A 19,303-nucleotide genomic window follows, 5' to 3' on the forward strand; every position below is an offset into this window, starting at 1 on the left:
AGTTTAAAAAAAGTCAGGGTAAGAGTTTAAAATTTAACTAAATTTTATTTTACATTAAAGTATGTAAATTAAACCTATCTCAACAATAACGAATTAAATTAACATAAGGGGGGATTTTATCTACTCCACTTAAAGTTTAGGCTTTTGGGTTAGATATAAATAAAGATGCGCCTTTATCATTTTAATGGAAGGTAAATCTAAGTATCTATCAATAATACACAATATATCTAGATATGTTTTAAAAAATAATATTGTGTATGCTTTCGATAATGAATAAATTATGTTTTTTTTCACTACTAGCTGTAAAAGATACCATTATTTAGTTAGTCGAGAGGTACTAAAGTTGTTTTTCTCTCCTAGTAGTCAATAATCATTATAGACCAAGGGCTATAATGGATGATAGGTGAGTAAATTGCGATGTTGAGAGTACTAGATTGATACAAATATTTCTAGAATATTATTATTGAAAAATATTACTACCACAAGTACTAACGGAAGTAGGTATATGCAGGTGAAATTAATACAAAATCAAATAAAAAAAAAAACAAATTTCAACATCACCACAAGTACTAACGGAAGTATGTGGAGGGGAAATTAATGCAAAATCAAAAAAAAAAACAAATTTTAAAATTAAAAACATCAGAATAACCCTAACTCTAATGTTTCTGTCTACGTCAAAACTGTCAAAACTGTCAAAACAACAAATGGGTTTATTTCTTGTTAAAATACTATCAGTAGTGAGGTAGATTTTAATAATTTTTCCTTTTTCTTTCCAGTGTCTTTGTTATTTTAACAAATATTCCATATTACGAAATTTGAAAATTCCTTTGATAGTTGCAGAAGTACAAAAATGACATAACCTTATTTATGATAAGAAGAAAATAATACTTCCAACTTAATGTTTTAATCTAAGCATATTTTTTTGTTTCTGGTTTGATTTACTATTTTTCATTAAAATTTGAAATGCTTTTATAAATGAAACGTGATCTACACTAGAATTGTCATACTTGATATAAAAATTTCTTAATTACTAAGTTATAATTATACCAATTACACGACATACCAGGTGAATAAAAAGTATGGAACGAAGCGTTTTTCTCGTAAACTAACCACTTTACAAAAAAATAATTAGTGTAGCGTAAAGTCCAATTAAAATGTGACCATTTATCAAGAATAACATTTTTCGAAATTTCTTTTAGTTTTTGGGTTTTAGAAAAAAAAATTTTTTTTTAAATGGCAACCCACCATGATAATTTTTTTAATTAAAGATTATGATCAAAAATGACCTTTAATTAAATAAAATCGTTTTTTTAGCCAGTACTTTTTTTTAATTAATTGTTAAAGTTGCGTTCCGAGCTCATCACGAAGATTTTCCGAACTTAACCGAAGTGGTTGTTTCATGCTTTTCATCATGGGAGAGCGCTGATTTCTATGCAGGTGCTTTGGGGTGGTTTCGAATGGACTAAAAATAGAAGAAAATGATTTGTTTTTACATTTTTTGATCCATCCGGAACCACCTCAAAGCACCTGCACCAAAAACCGGGCTATCCAACGATCAAAGTCATGAAACGACTCCCTCGTTCAAGTTCGGAAAATCTTCGTGATGGGCTCGGAACGCAACTTTAACAATTTATTAAAAAAAAATACTGACTAGAAAACAATTCTGTTTAATTAGAGTTCATTTTTAGATCATAATCTTTAATTAAAAAAATTACCATAGTGGGTTGCCATTTAAAAAAAAATTTTTTTTCCAAAACTCGAAAACAAAAAAAAATTTCGAAAAATGTTATTCTTGATAAATGGTCACATTTTAATTGGACTTTACGCTACACTAATTATTTTTTTTTGTAAAGTGGTTAGTTTACGAGAAAAACGCTTCGTTCCATACTTTTTATTCACCTGGTATGTATTTTTAATATTCTCAATTTCAATGTGTTTCTAGGATCCAATAAATGTTATAGCAACCGGATGAGTATTGTGTAGATTTAGCTCAATTATAATATTGAGACTATCTGTAAACATAGATAGTCATAATTGTTATTGTATCGTTTTAATTTTGAAGATATTTAATTGTAACAAAATTGCAGAGTTATTAAGTGTCACTTCACAAAGTTTGATTTATTAGTTAGCATAAAACTGTGAGTTTAAGTTACATGTAGGTAGATGTAATTTAGATAAAACTTTCCGACGAAATTTATTCCAGGTACTTTCCAAGTACCTTCCAGCATACTTTTTAGTGAATGAGAAACTCTTATGATGTTTTTTGGCGTTTGGAAATATCTAAAAGTTCCCATGCGAATATTTGTCATTAATTTTAAACAAAATGAATAATTTATAGCTAACCAGCGCTCTCAAAAGGAGATTATCGATTTTTCATTTATATTCTTTGCGTACCTACATCTTTTTCTTGACGCGTTCTCGAGAGGCTGTTCCCTCTGAGAATCTCAAAGTGAGGTTAAATGGAAGAGTGTAAAATAGAAGGGGCGTCAACTAATTGAAACCGCAGGTCGAACGAGACCGTCTTTTATCCGGTTTATTTAGGCGAGTATTGTTAAGATTATTGCTGTTGTTCTTAAAGAACTGGCAAAACTAAAGTTTATTACTCAATGGGCGTTTCTTTCGGCCTTTGTAAATCGCATTTTCCGACGGAAAAGCATATAGAAAGCAATTCCATTAATTTTCCTTCTATGTCGTTCCCACTGCCAAACTCGTTCAAATATTCCTTTCAGAGTGACGGGAACGTAACCACCTGCAGGTCTGCATTCTATAATCCGCCAGTTTCCGCTATGTATCGTGGAGCTCAGGCTAAAGCGAAAGCTAACTTGTAAGCTGATAAAACAATCAGTTTGCCTCAAATGCTCTAGTCGATAGGGCTTTCGAGTGAAGTGGTAATGGCATTGCCCCGGACGACTCTAGAGGTCCGTGTCCGCAACCACACGCCCTGACCCGTCAGCCACTCCAGCCGCCGTCATTAAAAGTGAAAATTATATTTCGAGTTCATAAATTTCTCATGAACCTCTAATGAAATCATGAATTATTATTTACGAGGCTACTCTCCAAAGCTAATTTCATTAAACGAATTCAGCTGAAAAATGACATTTTATCACTTTTCGCTTTACTCTTAGAACTCTAGAATATTTTTATCTTGTTTTCTAGTCAATTCACAGCTTCTCTTCAAAAAAATTAAACAAAAACTTGTGCATATTTTTAAGCTCGGCACTTATCTTAAGCAAATTTCAAGTATTATGTTATTAAAAGATGAAAATAATCATAGCTGGAAAGTGACAAAGAAGCTTGCATTCGCTTTGAATATATATCTTCAATGTTAGAAGCATGTGAGGAATTTGAATAAATTTGCAGAGGATAATCAGCAGAAATATTCCAAGTCTAGGGAGACAGTTCTATTATTCGAGTATAATAACACTTTGTGACAAAATTTGAATTTTTACACAATCAATGATATGTTGTAACATCAAATGTTTAAGAAAGCAGATATTTCTTAATGCTAAAATAGTTATTGACGAATCAAGTGACAAATGTTATGTAAGCACATACGTATTTAAAGAAAATAGATCAATTTGATAGTTTAGAGAACTCCTGCAAAAAATCTTGTATGCAACATGTTTACAAATAGTTTTAGAGAAGACTTGGCTTTTTTGTCGCCTCGTTCACGAGTCATCCCCTAAAACTCTGTTTTGTGTAGGTATTAGGTACTTAATAGATAAATAACTAATGGTTAAAATTTTTTAAGTGGGTGTTTAGGTAGGTTATATGGTAGGTATAGTAGATCTAGAAATATTTGGAAACAAAGTTAATCATCACCTTCTGGTATTCTCTTTTCAATTCAATAAAGTGCAAAATTTTGACAACGGTGTTGGGTTTCGACATATTTATGGTAAGAGTTTTACGTTCCACTGTGAGAACAATAAAAATACTTGACTCTGTTTCAAATATTTCTAGATCTACTATATTGGTTACTCTATAAATAAGTCAATATGAATAAGGCAAAGCATTATAGAGATTCATTGTAGATTTAGCAATTTTGTCTTAATTCTTGCTGCTTTTATTTTTGTTTTCATAAACCAATAAATGTTATTTCTTTCTTCTTTCTATTTTAAATGTTTTTTATGCACATCTTTCAACTTCAAATTTTTATGCATAAAAGTAAGATATAAAGTGAAATCTGCGACGTTTTAAGCACCATTAGAGAAGAAATTTTTAGGATTTACGTCTACAATCCTCATCGTATTACATAATTTGTTAAAAACTTTCATTTATTTTGACTGTAGTTAAAATTTTTTCTTTTTTGTTTTTGAATTGTTTTTTCTTGACATAAATAGAAAAATAAATAATTTGGCAAAATACTTCAAAACATTTTAATCGATAGTGTCGTTTGATGTGTCTGATTAATGCACTGATTTGTTTTTCAGAAGAAGAAACACACGAGGTTGCAGTAACACAATTTTTTTATCGTGATATTGACTATTTTTTTTAATTATTGAAAGTAGCCTTGGTTGTAATATCAACAACATAACGACTGTTATGAAGTACAAAGCAACTTTGAAAAGAGATACAAAAAAAAGTTAAACTACACTTAGATCTAAGAAATCTAGATCCTCAAAAAATGTTTGTATTATAAGGTTAAAATGATTTTATGTTTTTACGTTTTGTAATATTTGTTGTAATTTACAACTTACTATTTACGCAGTATTTGTTATTTAACATTTTTCTATTTTATTATCATTAAATGTTGATGTTACTTAAAATTAGCATTTGTTGTTTGAAACAAAATAAGTAAATAACTGTTAGACATTAATAATAATACATTTTTTTTATGCTTCCGAAAACAACTGCTTTAGGGACTCTGGATTTTTTTTCTTGGCCTGATATTCGACTCTATTAATAAGTGTCAAAACTTTTTATTTCAAAAGTTCTTGATTTTTTCATAAACTTGTAAATTATATTACCTACTTTCATTTTCTATACCGATAAACTTGCTGTATGATATCGAGCCAGTATAATAAGGGCAATATTGATAGTCTCACAGGAACTACGAGTATTTATTATTGATGATGAAACGTGTTATTCTCTCACCTGCCTTTTTTCTGATGACCAATAGCTTTTTCAATTTATGTCTTTAATGAAATGTTATAATATTGCTTACGAAATATTAATGAAACTTCCAGGTAAATAGCGTTTCTTTTAGGAATATTGGTAATCAAATTTGGAACTCCGTTTTAATAAAAAAACTTCAGATAAAGAGATCGCTATGTTTGAGTAATAAAGATTTTTAGGATTTTGGAGATTAATATTACAAAATCATTAAGTCGTATAAAGAAATATTTTTGTGGCTAAGTTATCGTTTATTTTGAGTTAAGAGCTTTAATTTTGAAACAGAGAAGTTAAAGAGGGTTGTTTCCATGCAGCAGCAATCTGAGCATCCCATCAGCTATTGTGGTTTTAATGTAGACACTTAATTAATTTTTACTGCTAATGAATGCATCTGAACCTGTAACAACGCATGAAATTGAAAACAATTCTGGAGCGGTACAGTAGTGTAGAAGTTGTTTATAACGTGTAAATTCTGGCAACATTGAACGTAATTGCTTGGACGTATTTACATGTGTAATATTGACAATGCAGCCGCCGATGAACGGCCAGTTCGTCCTATATGGAACACAAAGGACTGTCGGTTAGTTAAATTATAACTAGCCTGATGTGCAGGCCAGCCTCTGTAATAGAGACATGTAACTAGCAACGCGAAAACCTCATAAGAATCTGAGATTTCATGTTCTGATTACATCGATTTTTTCCACGCAATTTACTTGAAAATCTCTTCTCCAATATGTAAACGCTTCCTTCTATTTTATGCCGTATAGGTATATAAAAACGCACGCACGCGAAATTATTTTTTCTTTTATGAAGCTTCTTTTTTCTCGTCGTTGTTCTCGCGCAAATACGGACATCTAATGCCTCAATCCCTGCATCGTGAACATTGAATTGGATGGTGGCTAAATGAATGTTTGACTGGAAGTTTTCACACATGAACACTTCTGTTTAGATTAGGCTTTGGTTTCTACGAACAGGAACAAGAAAGCTTTTGCAAATTGTAAATTCCTCTGCAACATATTATTTGCTTACATTTTTTTGAACGGAAATAAAAACTTACAGTGTAATAGTGAAAAGCAAAAACAGTGTCTGATCATAAAAATTTTAATAAAATTAATACTGAATATTCTTTTGCGAGCACGGTGGCGTTTTATTAATTTCACGCTTTGTAATATGCAAACATTTGTCATATAATATGTGCATATTTATGTTATCTATAAATCTGCGGTATTTTAAAGTTTAAATATTAATTTACACCAAGTATTTTAGAAACAAAAAAGAATTCGAATACAATTTTTTTGCCTAATTTAACTTTTTCTATTTTGCCATAAAGTTTGCTATATTGCAAACTTATGCTTTACTTTGTTATTAGTATTATTTACTAAAAGTTGTCAATTAGAGAACGAAATGCGAAAAAATATATGTATTTAAATTTGCGTTTTGCATCTTTATTGCATTATTGTAGGATGAATTAACTGATACTCTATTAATTAAAAATTGTTAATATTCAATGCACGTATTTACATGTTGGTGAAATTGGTTATCGTGAATTATTTATCCACATTTTACTACATATGTTATTTTCCAATGTGTCCATTTTTGTGCTTGTAAACCCTTTGAAATTTCGAACAGTAACGACCTAATGAGCCAACAAAAGCAGAGCTTCCAATCAAATCAGTAGTGTGTAGTGTTTCCGATACAAATGCACAAATAAAGCAAATACAACAAATTCACATTTATTTGTCTGATTTTCCGTTCTCAGTGTTTTCTTAAGCTTTCTTATGGTTGTTATTTATTTGTAAGCTTCGTTAAGTAATTGAGAGCAGCGATTCTAGAGAAATAACTTTGTGTATCAATTTATTGCTTCTCTTAATTAAAGTACGAGTAGGTATAGAAAAGTAACATTTTAGAGAAGTTGTTTAATAAAGGAGGCATAATTTCTGATTTTTATACAGAATGTCCCGGAAATCGCGCACCTCCGTGACACTGTATCATCGAGCAATGCCCTAGACAACAAAACAAATGTTAAAAAAAAAACTTTCTACAAAAATTTCGAAGTTATGAGATTTTTATATGAGATGAAATTTTGCACTCTCATTTGTCATTGACATTTTAACTTTTGCAGACACACGTTTCAAGTTTTTACACTTGCTTGATAGACAGACTTTTTGATCGCATTGTACAATAAAACAAGCATTCCAGTGGCGCTTTTTAAATAAATAAAACATTAATTATTTTGATTGTGTCTTCACGATCCAAGAATGACTCAATTACAAATTATCTTGATCGCTCGATATAAAATATTGTCGTAAATTTGTGTATATTTTTGAAGCTTGTTATCTACGTTGTGTAACAAAGTGAGGGAATTAGAATAAATTTAAATATGATGTTACAAATTATTGTAATGTTTGTGCCATGCCATACCATGCGTTTATCCACTTAGAATAAGTGAAACATTATAACAAGAACAACAGAAATATTTCATTATTCATAACAAAACCTAATAAATAAATGTAAGGTCACAATTTGGAGAAAATACAATTCAATAAGAATCCATTTAAATTATTCCTATATTTTTTATTTGGAGAAAAATTTCAGATAAGATAAGATACCAGGAACATGAAAAAAATGTTTAAAAAATTCTATCTGTCAAAAAATTTTGACATTTATTTTTTGACATTTTACATTTTTTTATGTCGATTGAATGATACTGATTATCTTGTATATCTTTTTTTTACAATTATTTAGTAAAGGTACAAAAATTTTGCCAATAAAAGCGACAAATAACATTGAACAGAGTTACAATTTAGGATTTCCTCTTCTAATAACCGGTAGCAAAAAATCTTGCAAAATTATTTTTTCAACAAAAATAAATAGAGTCAAAATGTAGAATTTAAACTCTGATAACTTCGAAATTTTTATAAATAAATTGTTTTTCACATTTTTTCCATGTTTCTGGTGTCTTACCTTATTTTTTCTCTGGGGCGCGAGTTCTGGCGCAGCCTGTATTTATATAAAATGATTTAGAGTTTTGCGTAATGGTAGTGACTTAATTTTTAAATTTCAATTTAAATCTTTTGAAAATTTGAGCAATGTTACACTTTTCCAATAAAGTCAAGTTTAACTGTCAAATTTTCCGATCCAAACTTCTAGGTAGTGGTAAATGTTTTATTTTGACAAACAATAATTTGTTTGAAGTGTTTACCTTTTAGTATTTCTGGTAACTAGTGGCCAAAGCATTGCAGTGGCTTCTAATTTTGATGATACAAGTACTAAATTTCTTAATTTTAGTGTTGTACCTAGTAATAGTACTTTCGTACTAAAATCAGAAAGCTTTAAAGAGAATAATATTTCTCAAATACTGTGTTCATTATTGACTCAAAAGAATAAATTAATAAATAAATAATTTAAAACAGTAGGTACACCTAACATTTTTTACAAAACGTTTTTTTTTATTGTGTTAGTGAATTACAATCTCTCCATCTCATCATAAATGCTAATTTTTAATAAAATGCACAAATTTACTCTGTAAAAACAAATTATGCAAAATTATTGGTGGAATGGAAAGCCGGAACTAATAATCGATGAAAAAATTCCAGTTGATGAATATAATCCGTAATCGTTATAGATTTTATTAGAAGTAATTTGTAAATTTTGTAATAATAGAAGTAGACGAACTAATTAGTCGTTATTGTAAAAAAATGGAAATTAAGTGGAAGAAGACTGTTTTCTTATTAGAATCCACAATTGGTTTCAGTACTCGTAAAGATTATAGCTGCAAACATTTAAAGTAAGCAGACAATAATGAAGATTGGATAGTCTAAGTAGAAATGAACTTTGCACAAGTTCTGTTGATGTGAGAAAATAAACGTAAAGAAAACCAAGAGAGTTATTTGCAAGACGTTTATTTCTAAACAGATAGAGAATTAAAAAACATCTGCCAATCAAGAAACAGTTATTGAACTAGACTTCAGTTTTTCTTCTTGAAAAAATCGTTAAACAATGTATGGGTGTCCTATAATTTGTGCATGCTCTATTTTAGATAAAATCTTAACTATGTCTGCTTAAAGAGAATAATGTATAGTTTATAAAAGCGATGTTAATAAAGCCACCCTTAAAATATCATACATAGACTATTACGAGGAGCTTCATTTCCGTGGCGTTTTAATTACTATGATAATCACGACACACTCTACGTTGAAAAAATGTGAGATTATGCTAATCCATTATTAACTAAGTATACACGTCATTCTGAAACCTTTGTGTGGGTGAAAAAAGGTTTTGTAGAAAAAGGAGTTATTTTGCATGTAACCATTTTGTATCAAAACAATTTAAAAAAAAATCAATGATATTTATATTTGTACCTATTAGTGGCACATAAGAATGATGTGTTCATTTAAAATGTCCGCCTCATCTGATGAAAAACGTTTTTCTAAATAATTTGTGCACGTAACTTATCTCAGACAGTTAAGATGGATTGTTTTATTTTGCTGAAACGAAAAATTGCATTTAAAGTTGACACATTAATTTTCTAATAAAATTGCATATAGCAAATGATGTCGTAATTCTCCAAACAATAATTATAAATGCAGTATTTATGTTAATATTTGAGTTAATATCAGGAACCTCGTAAAATCACCATCAACTTTAATTTCCACATCAACTATACGAGTAAACAGAAATGTGCTTATTATAACTTTTACATGTAAGTATGTACACGATTTTGTACATTTTAATTGTCCGAAATTTAAATAATGCTGTTTGTGGGTATATACAGAGTGTTGAGAAACGTTAGTGCATCAAATCAGCAATGGAATTCAAATTTAATGTACACGTGGCACATTACGTGCTTACGTAGCTTTTTGATCACACGTTTGCATTGATTGGTGAAATTGTTTCAAATCTATGTTTTTTCGTACCTACTTTGTTGTGTTGTGTTCTGTCGTTATTGGTTTTGAAGTTCTTTGTATTGATTTGTCAGGTTTGTTATAACGACAGCAAAGTTAACGATGTGGCATATAACATTAAAATTATACAGGGTGTCTAACGTAAGACTTGTGGATGTAATATCTCTGTTATTTGCTAACGGATTTTTATGAAATTTAAAATATAGGCAACTTATAGAAATTGGAGATTCAATAAGTTTTAATAAAATTATTTCAAGATAAAAAAATAATTTTAACACATACTTTATTCTCAATTTAAAATTAAGCAAAAATACTACATATTATGTTGTTAAGCACTAAAAATAGATCTCTCTTAAGTTGTTAAAATTTTGATTTAATTTTTGAAAAAAAATTATTAAAGTTAACTCAAACAATAGTTTAACGTCTACAAGTTACCATTTTGTACAACTATGAAAACCTGTGGTAAATTAAGTTAGAACATCTGTAAAACTGTTGGAATCATTGATGCCAAAGGTGGTATGTACATACTTTCGAGCATCTCTTGTTGTACCTATTGAACTGGTTAGTCCAATAAATGCAGATCCTAAATTACGTTAACATTTTGAAGTTAGATGGACAATAAACGTCACATATAAATGTCATTGCCATCCGACAGTTAGGGATGACCAAAATTCGGTAATATTGTTAATTTTTTTTATAGCCGTTCATGTTTTTGCATTTTCAGCCACTTTGTAAGCAGGACCTCTTTCAAGAACAGATTTTTGCTTATGGCATTTTTTATTGGCGATTAACAATTTGATTTAAATTTTAAGTAATTTTAGGATTTTCAAAAGCCATGTTAAAATCACATTTTAGGAGCTAGGATTGTTTTAGTAGGTAATGCGATATGTACATATTTCTACCTGCTATATAGTTTACATTTTAATTTCGTTAGAATCTGTTTGCAAATAACAGAGATATTCGAAAGTCTTAGGTGGGACAACTTCTGTATTCTAGTAGTTGACTTGATGCACAAACATTTTCGAACAGCCTGTACTTATATGCAGGTACGTACTATGTTTGAACATATCTTTTGATAACAATTACAATTAAAAACGTGCTATGTGAAGAGGTTTTTAATTGATATTTTGCTTGCTTTCAATTGTTTGCTTGTAAAAGAGCAAGGACTAGAACTGCCACTTGTTCCGAAAATGAAATAACAGTTACCGATGGAAGGAATTTTGAACACTTACTTTAGAATTTGTTAAGTATTTGTACCGTACCTACCCATTTTTTTGTGATTTTAATTTATTATTCATTGATGTTATTAGATTAGGTATATTTTGCTAAGAAAAGTATTTCTTTCTGTTATACTGTGACATCTATGAGGCTAACGTTAAAGGTTATGTATGTTTTATGTTAGCTTTATAAATCGTTTTTTGGGTTGCACTTTTACCTGGTCAGGCTTGCTTCAAAAGAATAACTTTTCATCCACTGAACTGATATTAGACTGGTGAAATTTCTAAACATTGAAACTATATAATTACAAAATTATTATAAATAATATTTTTATAACATATTGATCTCATGTTCCCTTGCTTTATACATAAAATAATGTATCATAATAATAGACTTTCCACTTTACGAAAAGATAATACCTAAAAAATCTCTTGATTTTGATACAATTTAGCTAACCTACCATCATATACCATATACCCACCACACTTTACATTTTATGTGGAAATTACAATGTTAGGAAAGCAAAAGAAAAAAAGAAAAATGAAATATCACTTTGATAAATTAGATTAAGATAATTTCGTTTACATTTGACTAATGCATTAAAAATTTCTTCCTTAAAGCCAACACAAAGACAAGCAATTATATTCTTTGTTTGGTTAAGCTAATATCGGTTTAAATATTTCTATCTAAAAGAACAAGAATATTTCCTTATTCTTAGTATCGCGAAGCTTTTCTTCTCTGAATAAAAAGTAGCGGGAAGAAATGTCACAGTGGTGTTTACAATGGCATTGTTCATATTCAAGCTTTTGGATAATTAAAGATCTTGCCTCGGTATAACATCTAGGAATATTAAACAAAGGTTGCGACAGTTATTTTGCGCATCTAATGAATATTATGAAATATGTTTAATGCTGTATTAGACAGCGCAGCTAACTTTATAAAGTTGGTTGAGAGAACTTGTTTGCATGCGAGATTAAAAAGACGTTTCAAGTTTTCGTAACAATCCTCCCAGGTGAGGAAAAGTACGTTCCGTGACGTGGGAAACTGGGAAATCATTTAATTTTCCTCGTAAATAACGTATTCTGCTTTCCGACGTTTTCCATTGTTAGTGAGTCCTTTTGAGACCGCGGAAAGAATTTAATGAGTTCCTTAATGTGATGGCGATGTTTTATTGATGAACATCAAACGATTAAAACTATCATTACTTTCTTTTACAACAAAAGATCTAAAGTGTCTGAGCAAGCAGTTGTTTTTAATTAACCCTCCTTTGACGCTTTTTATTGTTTGGAACGACGACACTTACCTTGTCTTCCCGCGGTGATTGTCTTCACAGATAAATTACGAGCTATATTTCACCGTATTGAAAACGAACGTGTAACATGTCACGACTTTAACGGATAATTTAGTAACAGTTCCGGTCCCAGTGAGCGAGCGTCGGTAACTGAGCGTCGTTTCTAACTACCATCGATTTTAAACAAGAACGCGCCGCTAAGATAGACGCGGCCGTCGCGGTGCTATGCGTCGGCCACCATGCGCTACAATCTCACACTGTTGCGCTTACTCTCCCTAATAAGCAAACTTACATTATAATACATATACAACGGAAATAAAAGTTCCGAGAGCAATGCGACAAGTGTAACGTGTCGGAGAAAAACTACAGCAAACAAACCAGAAAAAAAACCTACATTGTCGGGTGCTAATGACTTCTTCGCATTAGCTACTTGTCGTTGTCATCATAACAGTGCGGTTGGAAAAAGGCTCTCAGCTTAGAAGCAGATTCATATAAATTAATTTAAGCTTATAACATGCATTTGTCGTTTATTAAAACTCCCTGGTTTCTCTTTAGCTTATTAATTTGTTATACTGTAGTTTATATTTTTTTTAAATCATGCAAAATAATGTTAAAAATATACAATTTTTTATTGCCTGGAATATCATATTAAGTATTATTACAAAATTTAGGCGACTGTTTAATTTTTATTAAAACTGCACTTTTATCTAAAAATAATATAAGCTTTTAAGTACCTACATATTAATGTCCTGGATTCCAGATAATTCCACTCTAATAAGTAATAACTAATAATAGTGTGAAAAACTGTATTTTTGTGATCTATTACATGTAATAACTATTTTTTAAAGGTTTTTTGAGTTTTTGAACCAAAAACTTAAATTAAAAAGCAAAGTAAAACCGTTGAGGGTACAAAACATATTTTTGTGACCTATTAAATTTAATAACTATTTTTTAAAGCTTTTTGAGTTTTGGAAATTATTTGTAAAATTTTTAATAGTATTTTTCTTTTTGTATGTCATCTTTGAAATATGTTGATCAATAATTCTGAATGTGTGCAAAATTTCTTTGGTTTTTGTGCATCATTCAAGCACGAAGCCAAGCTGAGTGCTATAATAAAACTGAACGCAGTAAAATATCTAACGCCCAAAATTATAATGTACAAAAACAGTTTATAGAATAATTTATATTTCAATTTATCAACATTCAATGGATTTGATGGATCTCTGCGTTTACTATTTTTAAGGTGACGTTGATTAGAATCCAGTCAATAATGTGTTTATTTTTGAATATTGAATAAATAGATGAGTACTGCATATTCTCTTGGTATTAAACTTAAAACTCACTATTTTATAAAGCGCATTTCTGCACACTGGAGGGATATTTTTGTATCTTGTTTTACCTAGTATTACATTAAAAATATAACAAGAAACAAGTAATACGTAAGTTTTGCATTGCAGATTATGCTTTAGAAGCTTATGTAGGATTACATTAATTAAATATTTCCACATCAAAGCATGCATCTATAACTCTAACTTGAAGAAAATGATGTTTTGCAGATTTCTAGCTTATTCTACAAAGATATTTAATTTCATACATGCAGTCGACTCAAAGGAGTTGGTACTTTGTAGGGGTGGCATCACAACGAGTTCAATTATGTGTTAGGATCTAAAAAGCAAAAAACTGCGTTTCATTTGCTTCAACGAGTAAACAGTATTTTTATTATAACATTTATTATAAAATAAATCAAAAAACTTTGTCATTTAATGTAAAATAAATTGTAGTCATTGTTTCGTATAATATAAAATGTACGTTCTTAAATTTGTTATAATGTTATGTGTAATTTACGTAATATAAAGTGACTGCTAAATTATGATGGTAGCAACACGCAAAAAATGCAAGCATTCTAGAAAAGAAGCTTGTGATCCATTTACCATTCTTGAATTGTGGTTTGTTGGTGTAGGAAGAAACTGGCATCCTCCACAACTTGTTCAATAAATACTTTATAAGTTACAAGTTAATTTTAGCACAATTTATTATAGGTAATAGCAATACAAATTATTTACAGAGATCATCACGACTTGACAAAATACTTACCTAAGACGTGTCGTTTCAGGATGAAACACTTTCATTTTATCTCAAAGTTAGTTAAAATGGCGTCAGGTGTTTCTTGACTTTGTATGTGCATAACACATATTTCTTTAGTTAATAATTTAACAAGACGGAAAAAACGCCACTTCTGCTTTTTGGGATAGACATGCTAAGAGGATTTTAGTGAGTTAAAGCGTTTTATCCATCAAACCAAAAACTCTAATTCAGACTCGATAGAACTAAGTTATGGCAAAAGTTTTGCTACAAATTTTAACTTGATGTCTTATACTCGTATGTATAGTTGCACCCACTAGTGCCAAGCACTTTTTGTATTTCTTATTAATAAAATAAAATAAATATTTAAATATTATTTAAAAACAAAGTTAATTAGAGATTTTTGTAATAAATTTATATTTTTTGTACTCAATGTTAAAAAGTACTTTTATCAACTAATTTCAGTATAGAAAGTAGTCTTTTATCGTCTAGTACAATAAAGTGATTTTTATCTACTGTTTATATTTAAGAAATTTTGGTAGGTGAGTACAAAATAAAACGAAATATTATACACGACGATAAAGATTGTTTTTCTACTCTACCTTTTCACTCGTAGATAAACAATTTCTTTATCGGCTTGTATAATAAAAATAATTTTAATAATAATTTGAAAAAGTTGTAATAAAAAGAATCCATAATAATAAGTGCAAATTTTTGTGTACCTCTCTTGAAAAAGTTGTATTATAAATAAAAAAAAATTATGAAACATGTTTTAAATGATTTATAAGTAAAGGGTTTAGGACGTAAAAAATGACTACTATACTAAAACTTATTTTCATAGAACAAAGTATTTTTATCGTCTACATCATTTTTTTCTGGGTAGTTACATTAATTCAAAGTCTACGAGGGTCGTGTACTAATTAAAATAAAATTTTTATTTTATGGGTATTTTAATGGGTATTAATGATTTGAGAGTCAAGTTTGCCCAAAATCGATTTCTACAAAACCGTATGATTCACGCTAATTTAAAGAAAATTACTGTAATAGCCATAAGCAATTACATCTTTTCGCAAATTAAATCTTCATTAGTTCCAGATAATTCTTTCATGTCACGAATGCAGAACTTGCGATGGGGTGAATCCTTGGGCAATTAGCCGTCTCGACAAACAACCAGAGAAAGAGGAGAATGCATGTTTCTCACGACTGAAAAGTGGCCGACCTGCAGTATCAAGGCAAAATTCGATCAATATGTCGTTATGAATTCATTTCTTGCGTGCAATTTCACTGGCAGAGCAAAGTAATTGTTTCCTCGATATAACCATCAGCTCGGCCCCAAAGGACGCTAAATCTCACCACTCGTTCAAGTTGACGTGTTAGCAGGCGATGTGCTCTTGTTGATGTTATTCTTCCAATTTGAATGAGAAAAAGCACTCCGAAGCGCTGGAACTAAGATAAAAGAAACAGAACATTGATTTCAAACTGGAGCATTAATGGTTTAGAATCTCCTTTGAAATGTTGTCAGACGCTTTGCCAATACGATTATGCGAAATAAATGAGAAAAGTTTCATCGGACGTCGGCGGTCAATTTTCATTTGAAAACATTATAAAACCATTAGTTTTTATTTGCTCGCCAACAGTTTTCAATTGTAACACACAATGCATATAAAAACAACGACCGAAAGTAGTATTTGCTGTTAATATTAGAGTGCTTTCATTACACATGAATTGAAAATATCACCAGATTTTTTAATTTTTGTAGAAATTAATAAATAATGTAGGATTCAATAAATAAACAAATGTAGATATTTAAATTGTAACAACCTAAAAAAATATCTGTTTTTATTATTATATTTATTTTGAGCCTCGTTAATGATGTAACTATACATTCTACAGGCTCTTTCAGCTAAAACTTTTCAAATATATACGAGGAACAATTTTTGTACAAACAACTTGAAAACAAAGTTGAATAATTGTAATAATTGTTATAAGTTTAATGGTTACTCTTATAGTTGTAGCTGTTTGAATCATTTAAATTGTAAACAAAAAAGCCTTATAAAATTAAGCTAAATTGAATTAACTAAAGTTAAAAAATAATTAAATAAGTTTATGTAATTGTTTCAAACTAAACTGTTTTTGGGGACTGAGTACCTAAAATAACCGTTTTGCGTACTATTTTATTGAGTCCGGAAAAGACTCATTTTAGGGACTCAAATCAGTCCTTAAAACAGCTGTTTTCGGGAGCGTATACAAAGAAAAGTTTTTAATTAAAATTTTTTATTGAAAAATTCTAAGATGTTGCAATAACAACAACAATAATAATTACTGTGGTTTAATACCTAAAAAAAGAAGAAACAGTATATTAAATGTGAAATGTTTATGGGTTATTTTATTATTTATGTGAAAAACAAAAACTTGTTTTTACTGCACATATTAATTTTTAAAGTAAAAATAATAATAATAATAATACATTGTTTTCCAAGTCCTCTTAACACTATTAAACATAGTAGCAATTCTTTCTTTTAAAAGTTTATCAGAACTCATCAGACTGTCTTCTTCATTTCTTTAAATAATAAACTAAATAGGAAAGTAACTTTGTAAGGAGCATAAAAACTGTATAATGAGTTTTCGGTAGCCCAAGTCAATGCATTTTATTATTTATTATTTTTAACTTATTTCTTGTAGATTCGAGTTTGGTTCATTTTGATCGATCAATTTTGCCATATAAAAAAATAATGTATTTTCGACAAAGAATCTTAATTTTGTTATTATCCTTGTGTTTGAATCGTGTCGTAAGAGTTTTATTTGAGCGAGTCGCATGAAGTGCTCGACTTTTGCACAACCCAATTATAACTTTTCGAGTTGCTGTTTCAATTCACATGGGAATGGGAGTTATAAAAATAGCACAGTGCGATAACGACACCAATATGAAGAACTAATATGTCATTATTTATTAACAATAAATCGAAAAGTTTTGAGTTAATATTCCACGATACGGTGGCTGTGTTTATCCTCTGGTACTTGGTTATACAATGTTAACTCATGTGTTTATTATTATTCGGTACTTAATTGTAATAACTGTGAACATAGGTGCGGGTACACGCTGTAACAACTAACAAACAAGAAGTTTGATGTTGCCGAGGGACAACTATGAAGGTAAGCGTCAAACCAACGATCCCCTGAGATGCTCCTTTGTAGAGGGGCGCAGAATTTTATTCAGACAAATGCAGGTGGGCGCTCAACCTCTTTAATACCGGAAAGCTTGCCAAAGATGAAAGCAATGCAAGAATAAGAATATATGACTTTTCTCCAAGCTCGTAGATCTGATGTAAACTGAATGAAATATGCAAAGACCAAAAAACGGATTTGAATATCCGATACATTTGTACCAGTTTGTGAAATATTATGTCTGGAAAATAAGAACTTGTTGAATATTACTGAAGTTAGCAACTAAAAAACAAAATACAAGTAAAATAAAAATATAAACAAATGCGATAGACTTTAGAGAGATTAAAGTGCTTGACTAATGTTTTATTATAGTATAGAGAGTATTATTAGTATTATAAAGCAAATATGAGACGAAGCAAGAATTACTGATTTCATATTTTTTAAACTTATTGTTTGCAGCAAAATTTTTGCTATAACGTCGTTTCTTATTGTGAAATATTTAATGTCCTATCTGCCTGTAACTTTCTTGTTAAATAAAGCAGTTTTTTTATTTTGTTTCTTTTATTAAATTGCACACACGTTACTTAATACCTAATAGATTGATTTGATTTTTTTTTACTTGAACATAGAGCTATGGTCAGCAATATAAAAAGCTCACTGTACATAAAAAGATCATTGATTTTGATACAATAAAGAGCATCAATTTTCTTTTTTTAGTTGATAATTTAAAATTGAAAGAATTTAAGCACCTACCTAATTTAAGAGTAATAAAGATTCATCAATATCTATTTCATATTTATTTTGAACAATAATTGTTTTACTAAATAAATACAGTTGAAAATTCTTTTACAAAGATTGATTATAAAAGAAAATTGATGTAAAATTAAATTAACAACCATCTCTTTCTACTCTCTTTCTACTAAGTACTTTAATTTTTTTATTTTTTAAAAATATGAATATGAGCTTCAAGAAGTAGAAAGCTTTTTTTTCTATTTTACGTTTAGAATAAGTCTATTCCAGCACCCATATGACGTCATTTGACATTATTATTTTTTTTTTTTCATCGCTAAATTCTCTAGATTTTTTTTTAATCTTTGCCTTTTAATTTATAAAATGATATAAAGCGGCAAAATAGAAAAAATAGTGCAAAGCACTTGTCGCAGAAGGTTCGCACAAACTTGAAGTTTGTGTTCGAATACCTTCTGCATCTTGTACTTTAATTTACTATTAGTTTTTTATTTATAAAATGTTGAAGAGAAAAAATGTATACATAGCCAGAAATACATTTGTAAACTCTATATACTTTCTAAACTAAAAGCTAGCACTGGCAACATTCTCTTGAGCATACAATGTTGTAGCTTATATTATATTATATATTTTGTCATTTCAATAAACGTAATAAGTAATAATCTATTCAGGAATTTTTGGATATACGGATACATACTTTTGACCTTATTTTTAATATCTAATTGAAAATAATACGTTTTACAGTAGATAATAAATGGGTTAGAAAATATTTAAAAATATTTAT

General features: G+C 29.3%; 1 protein-coding gene across 1 annotated transcript in view; it reads right to left on the minus strand.

The window, feature by feature from the left end:
- Nucleotides 1–12,650, minus strand: part of LOC123014542 (discoidin domain-containing receptor 2-like) — a 60,081-nt gene extending 47,431 nt beyond the window's left edge. Inside the window, exon 1 of the mRNA XM_044413709.1 lies at nt 12,538–12,650. The gene's annotated coding sequence lies outside the window, so the exon portion shown is untranslated. The remainder of the gene's footprint in view (nt 1–12,537) is intronic.
- Nucleotides 12,651–19,303: the final 6,653 nt, after the last annotated feature.

Source organism: Tribolium madens, unplaced genomic scaffold (genome assembly GCF_015345945.1).
Source record: "Tribolium madens isolate multiple individuals breed KSU strain unplaced genomic scaffold, Tmad_KSU_1.1 Scaffold_97;HRSCAF=244;Tcas5.2_LG3a, whole genome shotgun sequence".
In the NCBI taxonomy this organism is placed as follows: domain Eukaryota; kingdom Metazoa; phylum Arthropoda; class Insecta; order Coleoptera; family Tenebrionidae; genus Tribolium; species Tribolium madens.